We start from the raw sequence: 24,701 nt of genomic DNA on the forward strand, positions 1-24,701 counted from the left end.
ATTTCATGATAAAACATAGTCTAATAAATACATTTTATTTTCTACAACTTTTCATACAATAAGAAATTCATTTCCTTTAGTTTACCTTGCACCTAAAATACAATAATAAATTATTTTCCTGCAACTAAAATACAACCAGCAAGGATCATTTCCAAGCTTTCCCTTCCAAGTTTTTTCCAAGGCGGCCTGCAATAAAAAAATGAGGTTGTGACCATGGAGGCTCACCTCCCAACCTAGGCTTACTAGAAGCCACCCCCGAGCTAGGAGAATCAAGGCTAGACGGGAAACACACATACAAACACATACATGCAGAAACTCAAAACAACAAAAATACTCCCAACCCAAGGTTTAAACAATGTCACTTATGTGACTTTTCAAGTAGGGTGAAGGTGGACTAAGTATCTTTGACGAGAATTCTGGAAATAGTGACCACAATGCCATAACAAGGTTGCAAATATAACACATCCACAAGTTCCAAACTTATCCCTATAATTCCTTATGACCCCCAAGACATACAAGCCAATAACTCCCCTTATGACCCCCATTGCATAAACATAATACTATGCAGCAAGGGTCACAAAATCCCTTGAGAATCACTCTCTTCCAAAGAGAGCCTCTCACTCAAAAGCTGCCAAACAGTCCTTCACCCTAAGGCCACTCTACCCTCCCAAGGGTGAGTTTGGCTTTGAAAACTCCCAAAAACAATGACATAAAAACTTAACCAAAATCACATATCGAAGGATTCCAAAAACAATAAGTAAAAACAACAAAGAAAACAATGCAACAACAATCTTTTTCATAACATCAACATACAAAAGATAGAAATTCAACCAACCTTAATTTGCCAAAAGGGTAAGGGAGTTTGTAGGAGAGCTTCCCAAATCCACAACTTTTCTCCTTCCAATACTTGCAAAAATTTTGAAAATTCTAAGTCTCCAAAATGGAGAGTGAGTGATCAAACTTTTCCCTCCCAAACTATTCCTTATGAAGCCACACCTCACTCTTTCCAACCCGCTTGGGAAGGGTGAAGGATGATTATTGGTTGGTCTTTCCAAAACCTTACACACTCCCTAACCAAGGCACCTCAAAAAGGGGAAATGGAATGGGGAAGAGGAATGACACTCATGAAGTGGGTTATTTAACCAAGGAAGGCTCTTCTAAAGATGAAATTCGACCAACTTGGGAAACTCACTTTTTGGGGAGATTAAACAAGCCCTAGGGAGTGGACACATGGCCAAATTCGGCCTTCATCCATAGGTACATCATATGGTCCACTAAAAATACCCCTAACTTGACCCCAGCACTTAGTTTAACCCCTTGGAAGTCCACCCAAAGTTTTCCTATGAGTCAACCCTGAGTTGACCCTTCTAATGACTCCCTATCCTAGGTTTACTTGGGACCATTTTAGGATAATTGAAAATATATGCATTGGTAGAATAAATTTCCTCAAAAAGAGACATGACAATGCCAACTCAACTTACACACACATTTGTCAAGTGACACTACAAAAATAATTACACATCACTAAAACACACATGGCAATTGTCCCTTTTTGAAATTTATAAATTAAACAAATTTCCAAATTAAACACTCATCCAAGCATAAAATTTTCAAATTAAAATACATTTACAAACGAGGGGTTGTCTCTTCAAATAGACAACCCCTGGCTTCACAATCGCACATAGGCCTAGGCTTGATTCTCTGAATAATTTCCATGGTCACATGGAAGAATTTTCCTACACATCGCACTTGCAGATTAGTAATTCCAAAAACCACGTATAATATTATCAAAAGAATACAATTTAGACATCGCATAAAATTCCCATTATAAAAATCAAGCATCCAATTATCTGATAACATCCACACACAATCATCTACTAAATGGCATCATCCTCATAAACATGAAATTAAATCATTTATAGAGCATGCATCTGTAATTTATAGTATAAAATGAAGTATTACAAATCAAAGTAAATGACATAATCATATCAATGTTATCCACCACACGAGATCATATAAAATCTATGTCCAAAATGCATCACAATATAGTATCCAAAATAGGTCCAACATAAAAATAACAGAAATGTTATGACGGCTCGAGGTAGGGCCTCACACCCTCCCCCTCTAGGCATGAACTTCCTCCTGGGGTTCATAAAAAAGATGGGGGTATTGAGATCTCATCTACGCTGCATCCTCCCACGATGTCGTAACCTTGTCATAACAATCTCACTGGACCCTAACCTAGTCCAGCTCTCAACCTCAAAGAGATAGGGTCCGGCGAGCCAAAATGCGGATGGGCTCCAAAGCTAGCCGATCGCAGACTCCACCTGCAAGGCATCCCAATCCAAAATATGAGACTCATCATAAATGTACTTCCTCAGAACTGCTACATGAAACACATCGTGGATGCATGACAGTCTAGGTGGCAAAGCTAGACGATATGCAACTGGTCCTATCCTCTCAAGGATCTCAAATGGTCCGATAAAGTGAGGTGTGAGCTTAGAACCCTTTCCATAACAAATTGGACTCTTATGCAGTCACACTCTTAGGAAAACTTTGTCCCCAACCATGAAGCTTCGGTCTATCCTTTTCGCATCTACATACTTCTTCTAACTATCTTGTGCCTCTCTAAAGCGCTGTCTAATCAAAAGGTCGATAAAAGCACAATTTGAAAGAGGAAGGTTTTTGTTTTGTTTGTGATTTGTGCATAAGTGGTTTTTGAAACCATTTATGATTTATGGTTTCTCTCATGCCTATTTATTTAGTGCTTGAGTTGAAAGAAATAGATGTTATTCATAGAAGCAAAGAATTGTTGTAGAATTTGAGAGAGAGAAGTTGTATTGATGTAACTCTTTTGAAGGATTAATACAAGTCTTGGGTCTCTATGTGGTGGAGTTTTTTCTCGAGACGGTTTCTCCACTTAAATTCTTGTTTCATGCTTTGCATTATTTTGTTATCCATTACCATCTAAAATTTATTGTTATTTGTTTATTTGGTTACATAAAATTATCAGCATATTTTCACTATATGTTTTATCCTATTTTTCAACAATAAGTATGTTCCCAACCTCATATTATTCAAATACCCTTTTTAAGAATACCCTGTTTCTTGAATTACTCTTATTGTACATGATTCCATTAAACATGTGTAAGAAAATAATTACAACGAAATATCATACATCAATACTTTTATAGATGTTTTTCTTTTTTTCCTAGAAATCGTGAAACATAAGACAACTCTACGAATCCTTATTTTTTATGCATATTGTCATCATTAATGATTAAAATATAAGGCCAAACTTAAATTATTATCTCACTCATTTTTCCATTATATGTCATCCTTTAAATAATATGAATGCTCATACTGAATTATATACAAGCTACCGTTGTTATAATATTCTATGCAAAATGTAATAATAGTGATCATATGATTTATCAATGTAATTCTCTTTTCCTCGCTAAAAATGTATTCCCAACCTCATGTTATTTGAAATACCTTTTCTTAGAATACCTTATTTCTTAAATTACCCTTGTCATTACACATGATAAGTTGTGTGAATTCTTCTTCCTTCATTGCCATTAAACAAAAAAATTACATGTTAGCAACAAAATATTATATATTTCGTTTTTTAATTTTCCTAAGAGTCATGAAACATAACACATCTCTATCTATCGTTCATTTTTATGCAGGACAAGTGGATATAATTCTGATCAATGAATAAAATGCAAAGACAAAATTTAAATTATTATTTCACTCATTTTCCCACTCTCTGTCCTCCTTTAATTTTCAAGTAGAAATTTTGTATCACCTCACTGTTTAACTTCATGCAGGCACTCAAATTCTGTTTGTTTTAGGGCTGAAGAGGTGAGACTATTGCAACCTGAAATGACTCGTCAAATATGGAAAAATGGTATTAAAGGGGGTTTCGAGCAAAAGGGGATAATCCATTTCTGCAATTTATAGGGAAAGGACAATAGTATCGCATGTAATCTATGGTTTTAAATGTATATTAATATATGATTTCATTAATATTAATGATTCATATTATTTAAGCGACAGATTTTTTAATGCAAGGACACAACTTTGAACTTTTTGACACAGAAATCAATAAGATAGAATAAAGTTAGGCTAAATTGGCTTAGAAACTTATTACATTTAAATTGGCTTAGGAATTTGCATTTATAATATATTTGCATAAAACAAGTTAGGTATTGAAAGTAAAGTTTATATATTCATACATGAATGATTATGTTTTAATCATCAAAACATAAAATAGATTTTATTAATTATTTCAAGTAGATGTGCTATCATATGCTCTTGAAACCCACAAACTTGTTAATCATATATAATTTCATATCAACGTGTTGATAATAAGCACCTTTGGGGGTTTCATATTCTAGGATTGAAGTATGCAACTTCTTTGAGCCTTAGTCAAATCTTATTGTTGATTTCATAAAATCAAAAGAACGACTGAAGATTAAACGTAGAATGGTAAAGATCTCATATCTATCTAATAATTCAAGTGTAATTCTAGCTACTTTGCATCAAATTTTAATAATCCTTCACTTACATGTTCAATATGGTTTTCATATTCGTGGATCTAAATGATATGCCCTCAAATTTTTTAAAGTACACAAACCTAAATTCTCATGTGAAAATATTTTGGTGTAGAAGGTAATGGGAGACACACAAGTTATGTGAATGCCAACTTAAGAATGATAAATTTGTACTTTGAAAGGAGGGGCCCAACCATGTTCATGAAATTATGTTTTGGCAATATGGTCATATGTCTACATTGAGTATTGGTGAGAAGAAGTCCTAAGGAATTTTAATTATCTAGTTTTATAGCTCAGGTAGTGGCAATAAAAGGGGGAAAATAGGTTTACGTTCAACTTATGTAGAAAATAAGAAAAAAAAAGCATTGGGGATAATGTACTTAAGAAAAATTTAAAAATGGGTTAAAAAATAAAGGTTAGAAGAGTAAGATATATAAATTTGTCCTTTATTTTTTACCCTTCCTTTTATTTGCATGTAAATACCATTAATCATGCATATGTTTTATTAAAGAAAAAGTGGGTTTTGAAGGGACCCGAAACCCTTTACAAAAGGTCAAAACCAGATTAAAACATGAAAGAGCTTAATATCTAGACAAAATGTTGCCCAAAGAAAAATTAGAGACAGTGGTAGCCCAACACTAACAAAAAATAGGCAAAAAGATCGACAAAACCCAAGCAAAGATCAGGAGAGTTAGGCCAAATCCTTCAAAGTCTTAGCAACCTCCACCTCCACTTGGTCCATATTCTAAGCCACCTTCTTCAAATCATGAATATCTTGTGGAGGTTTCTCTACCTTCCTCTTCAAGTTGGCATGGGTTCTCTTACTAGGTCCAAATGACTCTTCGTTACCCTTATCCTTATCCAAATCTAGATCCACGACCAAATTAACCTGATAACCCTAATCTAAATTATCCACCATGGTATTCATACTATTAGCAGTGGTCTTGGTGATCTTATGGCAAGAAACATAATGGATTGGAGAGTACCTTTAATACTTTTTTGTTTCTTCTCAAAGGTTGTGATATTATTGTTGTAAATTGACACTAAATTGGTTGGTTTCACTATGTTGTCATTGATGGCAACATGGCAAGTTGTTTTGGCTTCATGTTTTGGTTCAGATGTGTATCGACAAGCACTTCACAGACACTTCACCAGCACTGGGACAAATAGGATGGAAGGAATTCTCAGGTTACTAGTAATGCAGGCCGACATGGTTAAAAATAAGGTTATCAGTATTGGAGGCCGACATCTTTTGGATCTGACATCAGCAAATTTTTTTGATATTCATGTATTTATTTTGTCTAGCTGACATGTATATTGAATTTGTAATTATCTTTGTAATCCGACATAAGGCATGATGATATGTAAAGGGTATATAAGTCAGTAGGTTAGATCATTTTCAGGTGTGATATCATGTGAATATATATTAGGAAGGAAATAATGAAGGAGATGCAAAATATATTAGAGAGATCATGTATGTGAGGATATTTATGTAAAGGGATATTCTGGTAAAGGGTTTAGGTTTTCAGACCGAAAATGACAGAGCTTAACTGAAACTGTATTCAGGCATAGAAAGATGTTATCTTAGCAATTCACTCACTTCTTTGGATTATTGTCAGGATTTATATGTAGTCAGTGAGGCTCATTTTATGATTGAGTAGTGTGCTCTAGGCTGTAAGCCTTCGTGCAAGTGTAGGCCCCTATATTTTGTAATATCTCTTCATAAAGCCAGTGAATTGATATTGTGGGTCAAAAATCCCACCATGGTTTTTCATCTTTGAGGTTTTCCATGTATAATTCTATGTGTTATGGTATCCATTTGTGTGATTGGGTTATTGGTTGCTTTACTTCTTTCAATTCTATATGTACCAGTATACTAGTTGGTGTATGCATGTTTTTATAAGATTAAAATTGATCATTCTGATAGAACACTGATTCACCCCCCCTCTCAGTGTTCTTGGATTCCAACAATTGGTATCAGACCTTTTTGCCTTAGAGGAAGTTTAATAGCTTGAGGGAGATCCTAAATCCAAAATCCATGGATATGAGTTTGGAAAAGAAACTTGAGGTAGCACTTGAAGATTATGATGCTGAAATGATAAAGAACTTGAAGTTACAAGATGAATTGAATTCTTCTCAGGAATTTATTCTTTTCCTATAGGAAAGGTTATCATATGTTTAGGCTAGGAGGAAGGAACTTTTGCAAAATCAGGATGATGAAGAGAAAGATGCACTTAAGGAACAATGTCAAAAGTTGATTCAGGAGAACATGGTCATGAAAAATGAAATGCAAGCTATAACTATGAGAATGTCTAATGAGATTGAAGGCCAAAAGAAAAAGGAATAAAATATTACCATATCTTTAAAGAATAAATTTGAAGAATGTGGTAGTTTGGTTCATAAGAATGATATGTTGAGAACTGATTTACTACAATCCAAGAGTAATGAACAAGAGCTTGAGAGACAAATAATAATTCTGAGAGATGATCTGACTATTGCAAGTGATTATAGAGAAAAATTCAAGATTAGTTCAACACAGTTAGATGAGTTATTGAAGAGACAAAGGTAGAATGGAGATTCTAGTGGACTTGGATTGAACATGGTCAGAGTTCTGGTACTACAAATGAAGATTATAACCATAAGGCACCGGTAAGGAAGTTCAATGCTTATAAATTTAATGGTAGATGCTTTGTTTGTAATAAATTTGGTCACTTGGTAATGTAGAAATAGAGAAAATCAGAACAATAATTCTACTCCCGGTCAATGTTTTAAATGAAATAAGAATGGTCATCAAACATAAGATTGCAGAATTAATATAAAATGTTATGCATGTGGAAAATTTGGACATATTGCTAATTGGTGCAGGTCAAGCAATTGTACCGGTTGTAGCAAAGCAATTCAAAAGAATAATGTTACATGTAATGAGGTTGGACATATTGCTAAATTTTGTACAAGCAGAAATCCATCGGTTGCTAATGGAGGATCAAATGAGAGAAGGAAAGACAAGGTTAATGAAATCTGATAAGATCATACTGAGAGATGGGTCAGGAAATCAGAAGATCAATCTGCATATGGGAATGCACCAACAGAAAGCTCAACAGGTAATTGAGGAAGATGCCTTAAGGGTAGGAAACATTTCATGAAGATGCTGCATATGCCCCAGTAAGAGTTTCTAGAAGATGTTCTAGACATTGGAGATGCCTATCCGACATGGAGATATTCTAGCGAGATCCAATATCTTTCACCGAAAGTCATTTATATCAATGATGGATTAGGGTTTTTCTTGGAGGTTGAAAAGTTGAATCCAGTTCATTTTTTATCACCTTGCATTCAGAGTGATCAAAGGTGATTCAGTGTGATCAGATAACTTCTTAAGCGATTTCACTAGTTATTGGAAGAGTTTGTCAGGGTTTCACCGACACCATCAAGATAAGAAGGTCTCTAATGATCATGTCAATAAAATCACCGACGCAACATTAGACAGACGATCTATGAAAATCAGTACTATCACCGACATAGACATCAAATTTGGTAGCATGGTCATTGGTACAAGGTAACATAATCAAATCGACTGAATTCTATTTCTAGCTCCTACATTTTCCTAACTTATTAAATGATGAGGGAGAATGAGAAATTGGATTTATGTGGTTGGATGTTGGATGAACTATTGATAAACCTATGAAATTAAAGGTGAAAAGAAAGGAACTTTCCAATATGGCAACTTAGTTGTCTATTTAATAGTATTTTTTATAAATAAGACTCCCAGTTTTGGGAAGAGGCAGTGGGCATTTGATATCCCGATAGGGAAGCAACTGAAATAGTCAGTTTCTTCATTGGGTAGTTAGAGAGATGATAAAGTTTGGGGTTATTTTAAGGCATTTTAGAAAGCTATGAAATCTAGAGAGAGTGTTCCTAAGCACATTGTTGAAAAATACAAAACTAACATATGCTTCCTGGTTAAGAAAGATGAAACACTCCTGGAAGCGGTCAAACCCCAAAAGATCTGGATTGAGGAAATGGGCTATGAAGTTGATGCACATATTTTAAATGCCTATGAAAAGATGTTAATTGATGCACCGATAGATGAAACTGTCAAAACCTTTGGTACTGCAAAGAAAAAGACACAAGAGGTTGAAACTAAGTTCAACCAGAAGAAGAGAGAGAAGCAGAAAGGAAAGGCAAGTAAGTTTGTCGAAAAGGTTTCTCGGGATATTAAAGAATTGATTGATGTTGTCCCGGAGAAAGGCAGGAAGAGAAAAGAACTAGAGATGTTCATTGAGCCTATTATAGCAAAATTTGCATCTAAAGATGACACACCCTTGACATTTAAAAGGGTATTGAAGAAGAAAAATGAGGAAACTAAGAGAGAGGCAAAAAATCAATTGGTTAAGAGAGTTACATTCAAGTTACCAGCATAGAGAAGAGAAGAAGAGGGTGACACTAATCTGGCACTTGTCATAGGTAATGTAACTAATATTCCACCTAAGACTTGTGCAGAGTAAGTTGATGAGATTACTAAGGATGGCATGTTAAATAATGTACAATTGTATTATGAGCATTTGGATAATGTTGAATAAAGAGAAGTAAAGGAATTTGTATTGTTATATTTGGATAATTATAAGAAACCCTTGATAAAAATTGAAAACCAAATGCCGACAGAATTATATGATATTTTAGATGCTAGGAGACCATTAGCAATGCAAGAGGACAAACATATAAAGATTCAAGAGCTGTTATCTGTTTGTGTTTCTATTTCTCTAGAGGAGATGGATAAAACACTTGAAGTTTAGATAGGAAAATCTTTAATAGAAAACATAGAATAATTAGTCTTATGTTAGGAAGGGTAAATGAGATAATCAAGGAGACCCACAAGGCCTGGGTTAAGTTATTTGAAGAGAACCATGGTTTTTATACTTCATCGGAATAAAAAAATAGATACTGCAAACATCCCAGTTGAAGGAAAAGAAAAAGGTATTATGGGTACTTCACCCTCAATTTTGAAAAACATTAAGATAGTGGAAACTAAGTCCCTGGTAGATATAAATGTACAGACAAATGTTGAGTTGCCCAAAGATATAGAGAGTGTAAAGGATACTAATGTTGATGACAACAGTCCTCCAGATATAGATGTATAGGATAAGAATATAGTTCCTAGAGAGGAACCAGTAGTTACTAAGGTTACACCAAGTGGCAAAGCCACTAGTGTAAGTGAGGAGGCTACAAAGGTTAAATCACTAAAGAAGAAGAAAGAAGAATCTGGCAAGGAACCAATAGTAACTCCATCATTGTTGTCAATTGACACCTCACAGGTTGAAAATAAAATCATAACCGAGATGAGTTCTACTAAACTTATGATGATGGTTCCATAGAAAATGTTGAAGGAGGGATCTATGGATAAAGGGATTCTTGATTAGTCTATCACTGTTTTGCATAGACCAGTCCCAGAGTGCAAGTTTGATAGAGAAGCAAGCCCATCCGACAATCTTAATACAATCACATAACACATTCAAAGTATTTCCAATCCTTGCAGTAGATTTCAAACCGACAAGCACTAGAGAGGTTCATACAAGCAAAAAGAGTTTCATTTGATCAAATGATTGAGTCTGAAAGGAAGTAAATTAATGAAAAATAGAAATTGATAGATAATTCTTTAAAGCAGTGTACAAATATTTACAGAGTATGTCGATAAGTGCACAAAGATGGTGGTCAAAAATGGGGGTATAAGTGGACACTTTTTTTCTAAAATTAGGTGAATATGAACTTGGAGGCAAAATTTGAAAGTCATACACTCAAGATATGAAGATAATCAAACAACAAATATTGTAGTACTCTGAATCTAGTTTCCAAACTACTAAAAATTTTCAAAATTGGATAAGATTAAGGGGGTCAAATTCTTTGTGCATGAAAAACAGACCCTGATTTTTTCTTAAAAACATAACATAGTGCCTGATGTGCACATCAAAAAAGTCATAGTTAGATTTAGTATTATGACGAATCCTTTGGCAGAAAAATAGTTAAGAGTGATAACTATAAGATGTGTATTTGTTTGTAATTTTTTGTTGAGTATTTGTTTTTTTATAATTTTTGCAATCGAGCACATCCTAAAAATTAGGTACTTGTTTGTGCGCGAAGCATAATTTGCACTAAACAAATCAAAAATACAATTTTTTTTTCTTAAATTGTAAATAGTCAAGTGCACTACAATAATATATAAATTTTTTAAAATTTTGATAAGTATATCAAAAGTTATTCAAAACATGGTGCACCTATATCTATGAGAACTATGGAGACACTGGTAAAAGAAATTCAATAATAATGTTATTGTTGTTAAAATTGAAAAAAAATTATATGGTTAGAAAGCTCAAAAGATGGGTGAAAATATGGTGGCAATTTTAGAAATACCCACTTGATGAAGTGTAAACCTGATGATGACAAAGTCGATAAACCAAGTCGATAAAATAAAACACGTCAAAAATGAGAGAAATGGAGGGAAATCAAACTTCCAAATCGTAGCTTTGTCATCCAAGCCTATTTCCAAGCCTAAACAGTCAAAAGCACGTATGGGGTACTTATGGTGTAATAAATGCGTACGCACTCTTTTATTATAAACAGCGCGTACGTGCTCTTTTTACTATAAATAGTGCCTACGTGCTATTGTATATATAATATGTGTATAATATGATATTGTATATAGATTATGTGTATATATATAATATATATGATTTATATATATATATATATATATATATATATAAAATATATTAAGTATATATATACACATGTAAGTGTATTGTCTGCCCCTCTCAAATGCATACAAGGTGCCTCTCTCTCTCTCTCTCACCCCTTCTACATTCCTCCATACCCCATCCCTCTCTCTCTCCCTCTTCTCCCTTCCTCCATACCCCATCCCTCCCTCTCTCCTCTTATCCCTTCCTCCATACCCCATCCCTCTTTCTCTTATTATCTCCCTCCCTCCCTCCATACCCCACTGCAACTATGTCTACACTTCTATAGAAGTAAGTGAATTTATTTCTTGTCTGCAACTTCCTCTTTGATTTTTATCATGTATGCTCTCCTAAGAAAATTGACTGATGGATTTGTGTGTGTATATTGAATAAGAGGAATAGGTTTTTAAATTGAACCACAGGTGTATTACCATGAAAAACAAGGAAACCTACAGCAATATTCTTCTTGAATGTGTTTTTAATGAGCAGAGAAGATGTGGAAAATAGTGTCAACAAAGCAACATGATGAGTTAGAGTACCTGCAATATGTTTTTCAGAAGGAAACAACCGGTAGGAAGAGAAAGAGGGAGAGTAACACAGATGATGTCCCGAAGAATGATAGTGGTGGGTATGCGAGAGTTCCCATGTTGTTACACAATGCCTATCACCTAAAGAAATTAAAGTTTGTTGTATGCATGGTAGTGGTAGTATATGATGATCATCACTTGTCAAACGGCTTGGAACGGTACATACCCATGAAAGAAGTCAAGTGTGTAATTCCTATAGTCACAATCGAGATCAGTCCTATAACCTTGCAAATTTAATAGTATCATATGTTTTAGAACTTAGGCAGTACTCTTAGGGTTAGGTCAAGCTCTTACACTTACTTTTTAGCGAAGCCTCATTGTTTGTTCGCTTGGAGTCTTGTTGTATAATGTTCTATTCATAACTTTAAATTTAATATACCACTTTACTAGCCCACCATATGACCCCTTAGGTGTCATTAGAGGTCGTATTGTTTCCTAAGAGGTCATATGGTGTTCTGTGACCCCTTAGGACACCATATGACCCCTTAAGACACCATACGACCCATAACAACTCCATATGGTGTCCTAAGGGGTCATAGGATGTCATATGACCCCTCGGGACACCAATGACCCATAACAACACCATATGATGTTCTAAAGGGTCATATGGTGTTATATGACCCCTTAGGACACTATTTGGTGTTGTTATAGGTCTTATGGTGTGCTAAGGGATAATATAGTGTCATATATCCCCTTAGGACACCCTATGACCCCTTATATTTTGTTAGGGGTCATTGTGTTCTAAGGGTCATATTGTGTCTTAGATTCGATATCTCTTCCTCTCCCTCCCCCTCCTTCTCTCTCTCTCTCTCTCTCTCTCTCTCTCTCTCTCTCTCTCTCCATACCCCATCCCTCTCTCTCTCTCACTCTCTCCCCTTCTCCCTTCCTCCATACCCCATCCCTCTTTCTCTTCTTCTCTCCCTCCCTCTTTCTCTTCTTCTATAATTCCTATAGTCACAATCAAGATTAGTCCTATAATCTTGCAAATTTAATAGCAAAACATGTTTTAAAACTTAGGTAGTACTCTTAGGGTTAGGTCAAGCTCTTACACTTTCTTTTTAGCAAAGCCTTGTTGTTTGTTTACTTGGAGTCTCTCTTATGCTAACAATGGTCTAACTTAGCTATATCAAAACTAAACTACTAAAGTTCTATTGTATGATGTTCTATTCATAAATTTAAATTTAATATATCATTTTATTAGCCACCATATGACCCCTTAGGTGTCATTAGAGGTCGTATTGTGATGTAGAGCCTCTGCTTGCAACCTTCCAAATACCTTAAAATGTATGACATTGACCCCTCAATCCAATAATGGGATCCTATCAAGACAAGGCTCTACAACATTAGTTCAATCTTCTCACCATCTTCAAGACTCATACCTACTCAATCGGGGGTATCTTACTACAACACACTCCATGATACCTCCAAGGGTTACAAATCAATTTCATACTGATTTTGGGTCATGAAAGACTTCCCAAGGTTAGATAAAGCACCGGTTGTAAGGATTCATGCCCACTCCTTAAGAAACTCACCCAATTAGGCCTCGTTGTTTGTAGCCCTATTTAGCAAGTAAAGAGACCTTAGGTTCAAACTTTCCCAAAAACCTTAGAAAAAAACTATGGATTCAAACACCCTTTTTGAAGTTACAAAAATTCCCAAAATGAAGGGTCAGGGTCTGGAAAATAAAGGCCTTTGCCGGTAGGATGTTGATTGTCCTAAAGGGCTAATTAGGCCTCTTTTGTGAAGCAACTATACTTAGATGAAGGAGCCGGCCAATCAAAATCCCATGGGAATGTAGGTAACCATAAACCATAAGGGATTCTAGGGTTACATGCTTGGAATCATCGCCAATTGCACACATGGTAATTTTGCTTGTTCAAGGTCTAGGTAGGCACATAGAGATGTCTACCTAGGGTCGCTCCAAACACTTCACTCCCTTGCTCCTCCTCAAAAAAAATATTGGAATCCTAGAATAAATTGACCATACTTTCCTTTCACCAAATCCCATGGGTCTCATATTGATAAAGTGCAAGATATGGCCATGGAGAAGGAAAAATCCATGGAAAACCCTAGTTTTCCGAGCACCTACAGTAAAAGTTGAATTTCAGGAGCAACACACACAACTATAAATTCAAGTCAAAGAAAAAAAAAATTAACTCTTCTCTGCAACCAATTCATATCATTGGGAATGGATCCCAATCTGTACAGTACCATACCACGGACCAAAACTCAAGAACTGCAGGAAAAAATCAGGATTCTATTAGTTTGAGGGCATCAAAACTCTTCTCTATACAATCACACTTGGTAAATGGATCCACAAGGTGTATAAAATACTCTACAACTGCTCTCAACCAAAAATCAAGAGGTTAGAGCCATTGGAGGAGTTTCAAATTAACAAAATGCAAAAAGTGCATAAAAGTTGCTCATGACAACTTTTGACAACTTTTGCAAAAGTTGTCAAAATGTCATATTTCACCTCCTAATGCCTTGGGTCAAGTTTAACCCCTCCTAAAACATCTTAAAACATTAAATCCAACAAATTTGATCCCCTATTGTCTAAAAGTCCTAATTGGCTCATAGAAATGCAAAAATAGGAGTTTGGCTCACAAGATGGGGTTCATTATTACAAACACATAATGCATGATTGAAAGCCTATACAAAACATTCTAAAGACAAATGCCTTATCATTCCTTCTTAGAGTCTGACTTATCATCTTGGAGGGTTTTATGGGGTTCTTCTGCACCATACTCCCCAGAAGAAGAAGTCTCAAGTCCACTTGAGATGAGAGCCTGTATGTCGGCACCATGATCTGTGATCTGTTGCTCTGTCATCCAGACTACTTCAGAATTAGGTTGTACTTTCCAAGCCACCAAATACTCCATGTAAACTTTTCTCCTAGTTTTCTTTGCAACCTTAGTGTCTAGAACCTTATGCAACTATGGTGGTTCATGTTTAGGAATGTCATCATCAGCAATATCCTGAATTGTGTCTTCTCCTACATCAATAGTACATTTATAAAGTGTTAAGTCACAAACATTAAAAATAGGTGACAAACCAAGATCAGATGGTAATTGAATTTCATAGGCATTGGGACCACATTTCTTCAAGATTTGGCAGGGTCCAATCTTTCTTTGCATCAGCTTTGTGTATCTTCTTTTTGGATGTCTTTCCTTCTTCAAGTGAACCCACACCATGTCTCCCACATCAAACTGGACATCTCTCTTCTTTTTGTCAGCCTGAGTTTTATATCTCTCTGTAGATTGTTGAAGATGAGTCTTAACTTGGTCATGGATTTTTTTTATGGCAGTAGCAAAGATTTCTCCATTTGCACTAATTGCTTCTCCTTGAGGCATCTCTCTCAACTCCAGCACACCCCTTGGGTGCATACCATATACAATCTGGAAAGGTGACTTACCGGTACTCCTATTTACTATATCATTGTAGTAGAATTCTACCTGAGATAATATACTATCACATTTCTCCATGTTGTCTAGTCAAACACCTTAGCAGATTCCCTAGTGACCTGTTTACAACTTCAATTTGACCATCTTTTTGGGGATGGTAGGATGAGGAGAAGGATAAATTTTTACCAAGATTCTTCCAAAGGGTCCTCTAGAAGTGACCAATAAATTTTACATCCCTATCAGAGACTATAGTCAAAGGAAAACCATGTATCCAGACAATCTCCTTAAAGAACAAGTCTCCTACATAAGAACCATCACAAGTGGTTTTGCATGGCAAGAAATGTGCCATCTTACTAAAAATATCCACCACTACAAAAACACTATAATATCCTTTCCTTGTCCTAGGTAATCCTAAAACAAAATCTATACTTATCCTTTCCCATGGTCTTGAAGGTATGGGTAAAGGCTGGTATAAGCCTGGCATTGGTGGACTTTCCTTTTTCCTTCTGGCAGATCACACATGTCTCCACAAATCTCCTAACATCTGCCTATAGTTTGGGCCAAAAATAGTGTATTTTTACCAAATCTAGTGTCTTGTCAAGACCAAAATGGCCTTCCATTGCTCCACAATGTTTCTCCTTGATTATATTCAATCTCGTAGAGCATTTTGGTATGCATAGTTGTGCACCCTTAAACAACAATCCATTTTGAATCTAAAATTCAGAATACTCAACATGAAACCGTTCATCAAATGAAGCACATACCTTATAGGCCTCTCCAAAATCTTCATCATCCTCATACATGGCTTTCAAGGAGTCTATGCCAACACTCTCCAACTGAATATGATTTGCAGTTAGGACTCTTCTGCTCAAAGCATCTACCACCTTATTCTTGACTCCTTTCTTGTGCTTAAGAATGAAAGTGAAATCTTGTAGGGTCTCTACTCACTTCATGTGCCAATGATTCAACTTTTCATAACTGTTTATGAAGCTAAGGGATTGATTGTCTATGAAAACTATGAATTCTTTTGGTAGCAAGTAGTGTTTCCATTTTTTCAAGGATTGGAATAGAGCATACATCTATAGGTCATAAGATGAATATCTCCTCTTTTCCTCATTCAACTTCTCACTGAAGAAAGCAATAGGTCTTCCCTCTTGACTGAGAACTGCTACAATAGCCATGTGACTAGCATCACAACTTTCCTCTTCAGGGTTTCAAAAGAGTTATTTGCTTCTTCTATCTAACTAAACCTGCACTTTTGTCCCGCCTTTATTGTATCTATTATAGGGGCACAAATATAGCTAAAGCCTCTTATAAACTTCCTATAGAAGGTAGCTAATCCATGGAAACTTCTAACATCATTCATTGTCCTAGGTGTAGGCCAAGACAATATGGCACTCACCTTTTCTTCCTGCATAAAGAAACACTTTTTTGTAGCGTCCTAAAATTGTGACACTTGCAATTTTGACTGCATTTGGGTCTTCACGATGGCGACGCAACACTAAACCTGAATGGAGACCCCAAAACTTGCTCATGACATCAAAAACTGCATTTTTCCAGCACCCTGGCCTGATCCTCCTTGCAACCTGCTGTCCCGGGAGGTGGGACCAGAGCGCCCAGCACCCTGGACCTTCAGGACCAGGGCGCTCAGTGCCCTTGTCCCCCAGGACCATGGTGCCCAACGCCCTGGTCCCTGGCCCTATTTTGGGCCCGGTCTCCTATGGGACTTCGGGCCTTTTTGTTTGCAAATTAGAAAATAACATTTCTTGGTCGGCCTAAGGTCGGGAAAATTAGTCTTTTAACCCTAATTGGCAAGTATATAAACTACTTTTCCTCTCTCATTTTGGGGAGGATGGAAAAAGGTGGAAACGATATTCAAACATTCAAGCATTCAAGCATTCAAGCATTCAAGCATTCCTTCAAGCAATTGATCATTCTAAGTCTCCATTCAAGGCTAAGTGTTGCATTCAAGACAAGGATTCAACCATTGAAGAGGAGATCACATACTACAACATACAAACATACAACATACAACAACATCTATACCTTCGCATATAAGGATACAAACATCCTTACAACAAGGTATTAGTACTTGTTTTACATTACAGACATTTACATTTACAACATTTCTCATTTCTTGGTTAATTCCAAAACCGGGGTTTGACCTAAAGGCAAACCCCTAATCCCTAACCCCCCAATCGTCTTCACTTTTCTGTGTGTAGGTTGCAAGTACGCGGCTGAAATTGAAGATCTGGAATCCTTGTGCAGAGACGAACAGATCCCCCTTCGTTTCACGGATTTTTCGGAGGACCGTGGCGCTCGGGCGCCATTGTCCCATCAACTTTTGCTCAAATTTGCAGGACAGTGCCGTATCGACATTTTACTGCTAATTCCAGGTCCGCAGCTTCATATCATATCCCTATCTCAGTTTATAAGCGAATCTTTCTCACTTTCTATGTATTTCTAGCTTAATCATTCTATCTACATTCTTTACAAAAGAGGGTATCCTTGCTATCACAACCCTTGAAACTCATATAGAATCCAATCGTGCATTGTGTGGGATTGGATCTTGTGGGTTTCAGCCCCTCTTTTGAATGTAAAGTCCCTCTTAAGTGAAAACCATCAACCCTAGTGACTCTCCCTTCTCTCTCCTCGGAGTTGGGGAGGGGAGAACGAGTAGGGTTCGATTTTTTTCTGCTTTACATTTTGGTGAACCCGCCGTGAACATCCTTTCTAATTATTCATAGTTAGATCTGAAAATTGGATTCCTTGATTACGTTTCCATGTTTGATCTTTTGCAAAATTTTAGAGGTTAATTGCATAAAAACCCTAAATTTTCTTTTTAAGTAATTAAACTTGTGAAATGTTTAATTGTTGATGCTTGTTTCAGATCTGCCCTTCTATTACTAATTGTCAATTCATATTTGTGCATTAATTTTGAAAATTAAGTGGTTAAGTGTCAAAACCCTAATTTTTGAAACCCTCTTGATTCAACCTTTGTCCGACAATTTCACTGATAAAAACATTTCCAAATCAGCTGTAACTTTGGATTCCGCAATAAAATCATAATATCTTTCATCCTTGAAAATTTGGAAAAAAGTTGCGAGGACCGTGTGCACTCTGAGCGCCATCATCCCCGACATTTTTTTCAAAATTTTGGGAGCTAGATCTTACTGTATTTTTCTGCTAAAATCCAGAATTTTGGCTGATTTTATCAATTTTAACACTTTCAAAATTACAGTCAAAGTTGGTCTAGCGATTGCTTGGATTGAGGCTTCTAATCATTCAAAAATTGTTGAAATTGAAATTTGTGTCAAAATTGTGTTTCTTACTGTCCTAAATCTGAAAAGTGTGTTATCATTCATTCGAAATTTCAGTGATTTATTCAAATTTTTGCAACTTGTGACTTTTGAAATTAAGTGCTTAATTACAACAACTTTGATTTCCGCTTTCAGAATTGAATTTTGCGTGAAATTGAGTCAACTTTCAAATTTCAAAACTTGCATTGCTTTTGGTATTCCCTCTAAAATCATAAAATTCAAAATTTCAGTTTCCCTCTCTTTTTCAAAATTCAAATTTTGCATTTTTCGACAATCTTGGTAGGGTTCAATTTTGCAATTGCAACTTTAATTTGGCCTATCTACAGATCGTAAAATCACTCAATTTTTTCAGGTTAGCTGTAAAATCATCATAACTTTCATCCCTGCAAATTTCGAAAAAAGTTTCGAGGACCGTGTGCACTTCGAGCGCCATGGTCCTGGACATTTTTTCTGAAATTTTGGGAGATTGTCCTGATTGTATTTAACAGCTTAAATCTAGAAGATTGGCTAGTTTTACTAAAATTTGCTACCTCTAAGATTCAAAATCTTCTCTCTCTCTCTAGTGCATGAGTTTTACAACAATAAGTCCTACTTACACTATTCCTGTCAGACGAAGCCATAGAATTAAGTCTTTCCAAGGTTTAATTACTGAGGAGATGGAACCTAATTTGAATGGTCTTTTTAACGAGGACATGGGTAATTCCTCTAATCCTCTTAATGATGAAGAAGCTCTCCATGAGGTTTCTGTGGAACAACTTTCAAAATTGGATAACCAATTTGATGATTTTCGACAGTGGATGTCTCAAGAATACCCTGATAGTCAAGCTCTTCCTTTAATTGAGGGTCTAAAATGTATGCTTCAAAGTGATAAGAATGGAATTGATATTTTGCATGGTATTTCACACATTGTGGATTCGAATGTGATGCCTATGAAGAGTTGTGCTGAAACCTTAGGTTATACACAACCTCCTACTCAAGACAATCATTCTATTCCTTTGACGACTCCTATTGCTAGTATACCTACTTTTACATCAAACATAATGACTACTTCAACACAAGACATTCCTCCTATGATCACCAGTCATGGGGGCAATCCCTCTTTTTCAATCAACCCTCTTCCTTCATTCAATCCAACTTCTTCATTCATTCCTTCAATGAGTGTTCCTCTTATATCTCCACAAATGAACATGACGCAAGGGGGCAATTCATTTAACCATTCCATTCCTCCTTGTAGTGTTCCTCCTGTCCAATCATCTCCTATGACTAACTATCATAGTGTCCCACCACCTTACTCTCTACCTTCTTTCAATAACATAACACATCCATCACAATCTAACACGCCTAATATGAACTCTTCGACTGAAGCGACCATTAACAATCTTGCACAAACTGTCTCTTCTTTACATCAACAAATTGCCTCTATGAATCAATCTAAGTTCAGTGTGCCCACATTTGATGTTGCGAGTCCACTTTCTCTTGACATTGTTCAAGCTATCCCCCCTAAACATGTTGAAATTCCGCATTTGGAGCTTTATAATGGTAAGGGTGATCCTCTAACACATGTTAAGACCTTTCAAACAATATGTACTGATTTTGCTTATGACCAAAGGTTGCTTGCAAAACTGTTTACTAGAACATTAAGAGACAAAGCCCTACAATGGTATTTCTCGTTGCCTTCCTATTCTATTACTTCTTTCGAACAACTGGCAAATGCTTTCATTCAACAATTTCAAAACAATATAAGTCCTAAAGTTACTTTGATTGATTTAATGCATTGTAAACAAGGTGTTAAAAAAAAAGTGACTGATTTCATTGGTAGATATAAGCATTTGTATGCTCAAATTTCTTTTCCAGTGCCTGACAATGATATTCAAAGAATCTTTATTTCTAATTTACAAAAAGACATTAGAGAAAAACTCCTATTTTCTGAGTTTACTTCTTTCCAACAGTTGTGCGCAACTCTTCACAATTATCAACTGACTGTGAGTCAAATGGAACAATCACATCCTATGGCTCCGAGTGATAAGGGTGATAGTAGTCAACAACCATTTGGGAAGTTTAAACCGAACAGAGAGTCCATTAAATTCAATGAAAACATCATCAACAACAATGTGAATGCAGCATCCGGTGTGTCTCCTATTTCTAAGTTTTTTAAGAGAGAAAGAAAGTTTACTCCTTTGAATGAATCATTGCATAGTATTATGAATAAGTTATTGGAACAAAATGTGCTTACTCTTCCTCCTATAAGGCAAATTGATCCTGCAAAGATTAATTCACCCTATTTTGATAACAAATCTTTTTGTCAATTTCATCGTCAACCTGGGCATGATACTGAAAAATGTTTTGCTTTAAAGGGGAAAATTCAAGATTTGATTGATAATAATACTATCTCTGTTTCTGGTGTGAATGATAAAGGCAACACATCTGTAGCTCCTCCTAACCAAAATCTTCAGATTTTTACTGATCCATTGCCTTCTCATACCTCTAATGCGATTGATACTACTGATTCCTCTGTCTCACCTGATGATCTCTTGTCTATGACTCCGAATGTGATTAATTTTGTGGAGCAACAGAAAATCCCTAAAGAACCTTCCATCACATTTGATTCCAGTGAAACTATCAGGGCACCTGATGGTCCTTTATATATAGTTGCAAAAGTCAAGAACACACCTTGCCGTGGAGTGCTTATTGATCCTTCTTGTATGGTTAATATCATTACTGAAGAATTTCTTTTTACTTTGCAATTGAATCAAGTAATCTATGATGAAACAGATGTGGTTGTGAAACTATTTGATGCATTTTCTTCTCTTGCAATTGGTTCTATTACATTACCTATTGAGGTCCGTAACAAATCCCTTGATGTGAACTTTTCTATTATTCCATCTTCCGAACAATTTCGTGTGAAGCTAGGCTATCCTTCGCTATCTTCCATGAAAGCTATTGCTTCTCCTATTCACAAGTGTTTGAAATTTCCCCATAATGGTGAGGTTGTTACTGTCAATCATAGTCTCTTTAAACCAGCTGAAAGAACTTCTAGTGTTCCTATTGATTACTTTTGGCCTAAACAATTCCAGTCTCTTCCTCCACGAAGTGATCATCTTTTCAAATCTTATCAAAAGTGGAAAAAAGATATGATCCTATCTCTAAGTGAACCTAGAACACCCAAACTTGACATTCCTATTGTTCTTGAGAAGGAAGTTCTTCCTTTGAAAGATAAAACTAATGTCTTTCCTCAAGAAGATTCCCAACCCATCCCTATGGATGTGACTATGCCTATGTCTAATAAACTTTCTAAGAGTAGACCTATACCTCCTCGTCATGATGGACATGGTCTCCTTCCTAAACCAAATATTCCTCCCTTATATGGAGCAGTTCCTCCTCCTTCCTCTTATGGAGAGAAGAGACCTTCCTCTTCTCCTATTATTCAACCTAAGAGACCACAACCTAAACACCCAAGTGATAAGGATGAGAAAATTCCTCCTCCTCAATCTTCTCGACTTCCTACTAAGACTAGACGAAATCGTTCTGCATGTGAACGCCGGCGAAAGCGTCGTCTTAGAGCTCAAACTTTGCAATCCCCAAAAACACCTTCAACAAGCATTATTCCATTTTCTCCTCAGCCGACGATTGAGCCGAAATCTCCTAAAAGATGCATGATGGTTTTGATCCTGTGCGAGTTAAAGATCCTATTTTTATAAATCTTGATGATGATATAGATGAAAATGTTATTCATGATGCAAATGTTACTCCTGTTCATTCTGATAGTGAACATGAACTTGTTGATGTTGATAACCATTTATCTAACGAATTTTCTAAAGCACTTATCCTAGCTCCTAGACAAGAACAACGTGGCTTGGAACATGAACATAGCCCTTGTTTGGATCTTGTGATAGCTCCATCTGCTGTGTTGGATGTTCCTCCTCTAGTGTGTTCCCTACCTTCCCGAAACATTGATCAGCAAGATCGGGGGGTAGATGACGTGCTAGACTAGTTTCATTAGCATAGCAGATTCTTTTCCCCTCTCTTTTGTTACTTCTTCTATATGTTATTCTCATTCTTCTATTTGTTGTCCTTGGTGTTGTCTACTTGAGGACGATGCAAAGCATTGAGATCTCTCGATCTCTCTCATGTTGACTCAAAAGACACATGTGTTCCCTTCTTCTAGGTGACCTTCCTTGATTGGGGAATGAAGAACAATTATGCATACATACATATGATATACATGAATTATCATACAGCATACTGACCCCGAGGAAAGCGAAGTCACCTTGTGCTTTGTGTTTTGTGTCTATTATCCTTGGGCTTATCTCACACTTGGGGGCTAAATCCTTGTGATAACGTGCTCCTTTCTCATTTCTTATATGTATCACTACCTTAAAGCAATCACCCCCGGTGAGGCATGTGCGATCGCTTTAACGTAGGGGGGCATACATCCCGTTCATATCTTTTCAAGATACTTGAAAATTTCTTGACAAATTTAGCTTTGCCTTGAAAATTTTTGATATCTTTCTTGCATGACTCATAGTGAGGGAACCTTGCTACTGACAGTCATGGTTCTCCCTCGTGATCTTCCCTTTTACCTTGTCAATTGAAGTCGTAAGATCCTTAGTCCACTGGGGGCTTGGTGTATCTTGCCTCCTTGACGTGGTGAAAGTTTTTCAATGTTGTTTCCTTGTACTTTACCAGAAGTATGAGCGTACGCTTATACTCCCACTAAAGTGGGGGCTAAATGTAGCGTCCTAAAATTGCGACACTTGCAATTTCGACTGCATTTGGGTCTTCATGATGGCAATGCAACACTAAACCTGAATGGAGACCCCAAAACTTGCTCATGACATCAAAAACTGCACTTTTCCAGCACCCTGGCCTGATCCTCCTTGCACCCTGCTGTCCCGGGAGGTGGGACCAGAGCGCCCAGCGCCTTGGTCCTTTAGGACCAGGGCACCCAGTGCCCTGGTCCCCCAGGACCATGGTGCCCAGTGCCCTGGTCCCTGGCCCTATTTTGGGCCCGGTCTCCTATGGGACTTCGGGCCTTTTTGTTTGCAAATTGGAAAATAACATTTCCTGGTCAGCCTAAGGTCGGGAAAATCAGTCTTTTAACCCTAATTGGCAAGTATATAAATTACTTTTCCTCTCTCATTTTGGGGAGGATGGAAAAAAGTGGAAACGATATTCAAACATTCAAGCATTCAAGCATTCAAGCATTCAAGCATTCCTTCAAGCAATTGATCATTCTAAGTCTCCATTCAAGGCTAAGTGTTGCATTCAAGACAAGGATTCAACCATTGAAGAGGAGATCACATACTACAACATACAAACATACAACATACAACAACATCTATACCTTCGCATATAAGGATACAAACATCCTTACAACAAGGTATTAGCACTTGTTTTACATTACAGACATTTACATTTACAACATTTCTCATTTCTTGGTTAATTCCAAAACTCGGGTTTGACCTAAAGGCAAACCCCTAATCCCTAACCCCCTAATCGTCTTCGCTTTTCTGTGTGTAGGTTGCAGGTACGCAGCTGAAATTGAAGATCTGGAATCCTTGTGCAGAGACGAACAGATCCCCCTTCGTTTCGCGGATTTTTCAGAGGACCGTGGCGCTCGGGCGCCATTGTCCTGTCAACTTTTGTTCAAATTTGTAGGACAGCGCCGTATCGACATTTTACTGCTAATTCCAGGTCCGCAGCTTCATATCATATCCCTATCTTAGTTTATAAGCGAATCTTTCTCACTTTCTATGTATTCCTAGCTTAATCATTCTATCTACATTCTTTACAAAAGAGGGTATCCTTGTTATCACAACCCTTGAAACTCATATAGAATCCAATCTTGCATTGCATGGGATTGGATCTTGTGGGTTTCAGCCCCTCTTTTGAATGTAAAGTCCCTCTTAAGTGAAAACCATCAACCCTAGTGACTCTCCCTTCTCTCTCCTCGGAGTTGGGGAGGGGAGAACGACTAGGGTTTGATTTTTTTCCGCTTTACATTTTCCAAGTTGATCATTAATTGTTCTTCATACAATATTCTTAGGATCAGGTCTACATGTTTTAGATGCTCTCCTTTGGTTTGACTGAAAAACTAGAATGTGATCTA

The sequence above is a fragment of the Cryptomeria japonica genome, chromosome 8 (genome assembly GCF_030272615.1).
Source record: "Cryptomeria japonica chromosome 8, Sugi_1.0, whole genome shotgun sequence".
In the NCBI taxonomy this organism is placed as follows: domain Eukaryota; kingdom Viridiplantae; phylum Streptophyta; class Pinopsida; order Cupressales; family Cupressaceae; genus Cryptomeria; species Cryptomeria japonica.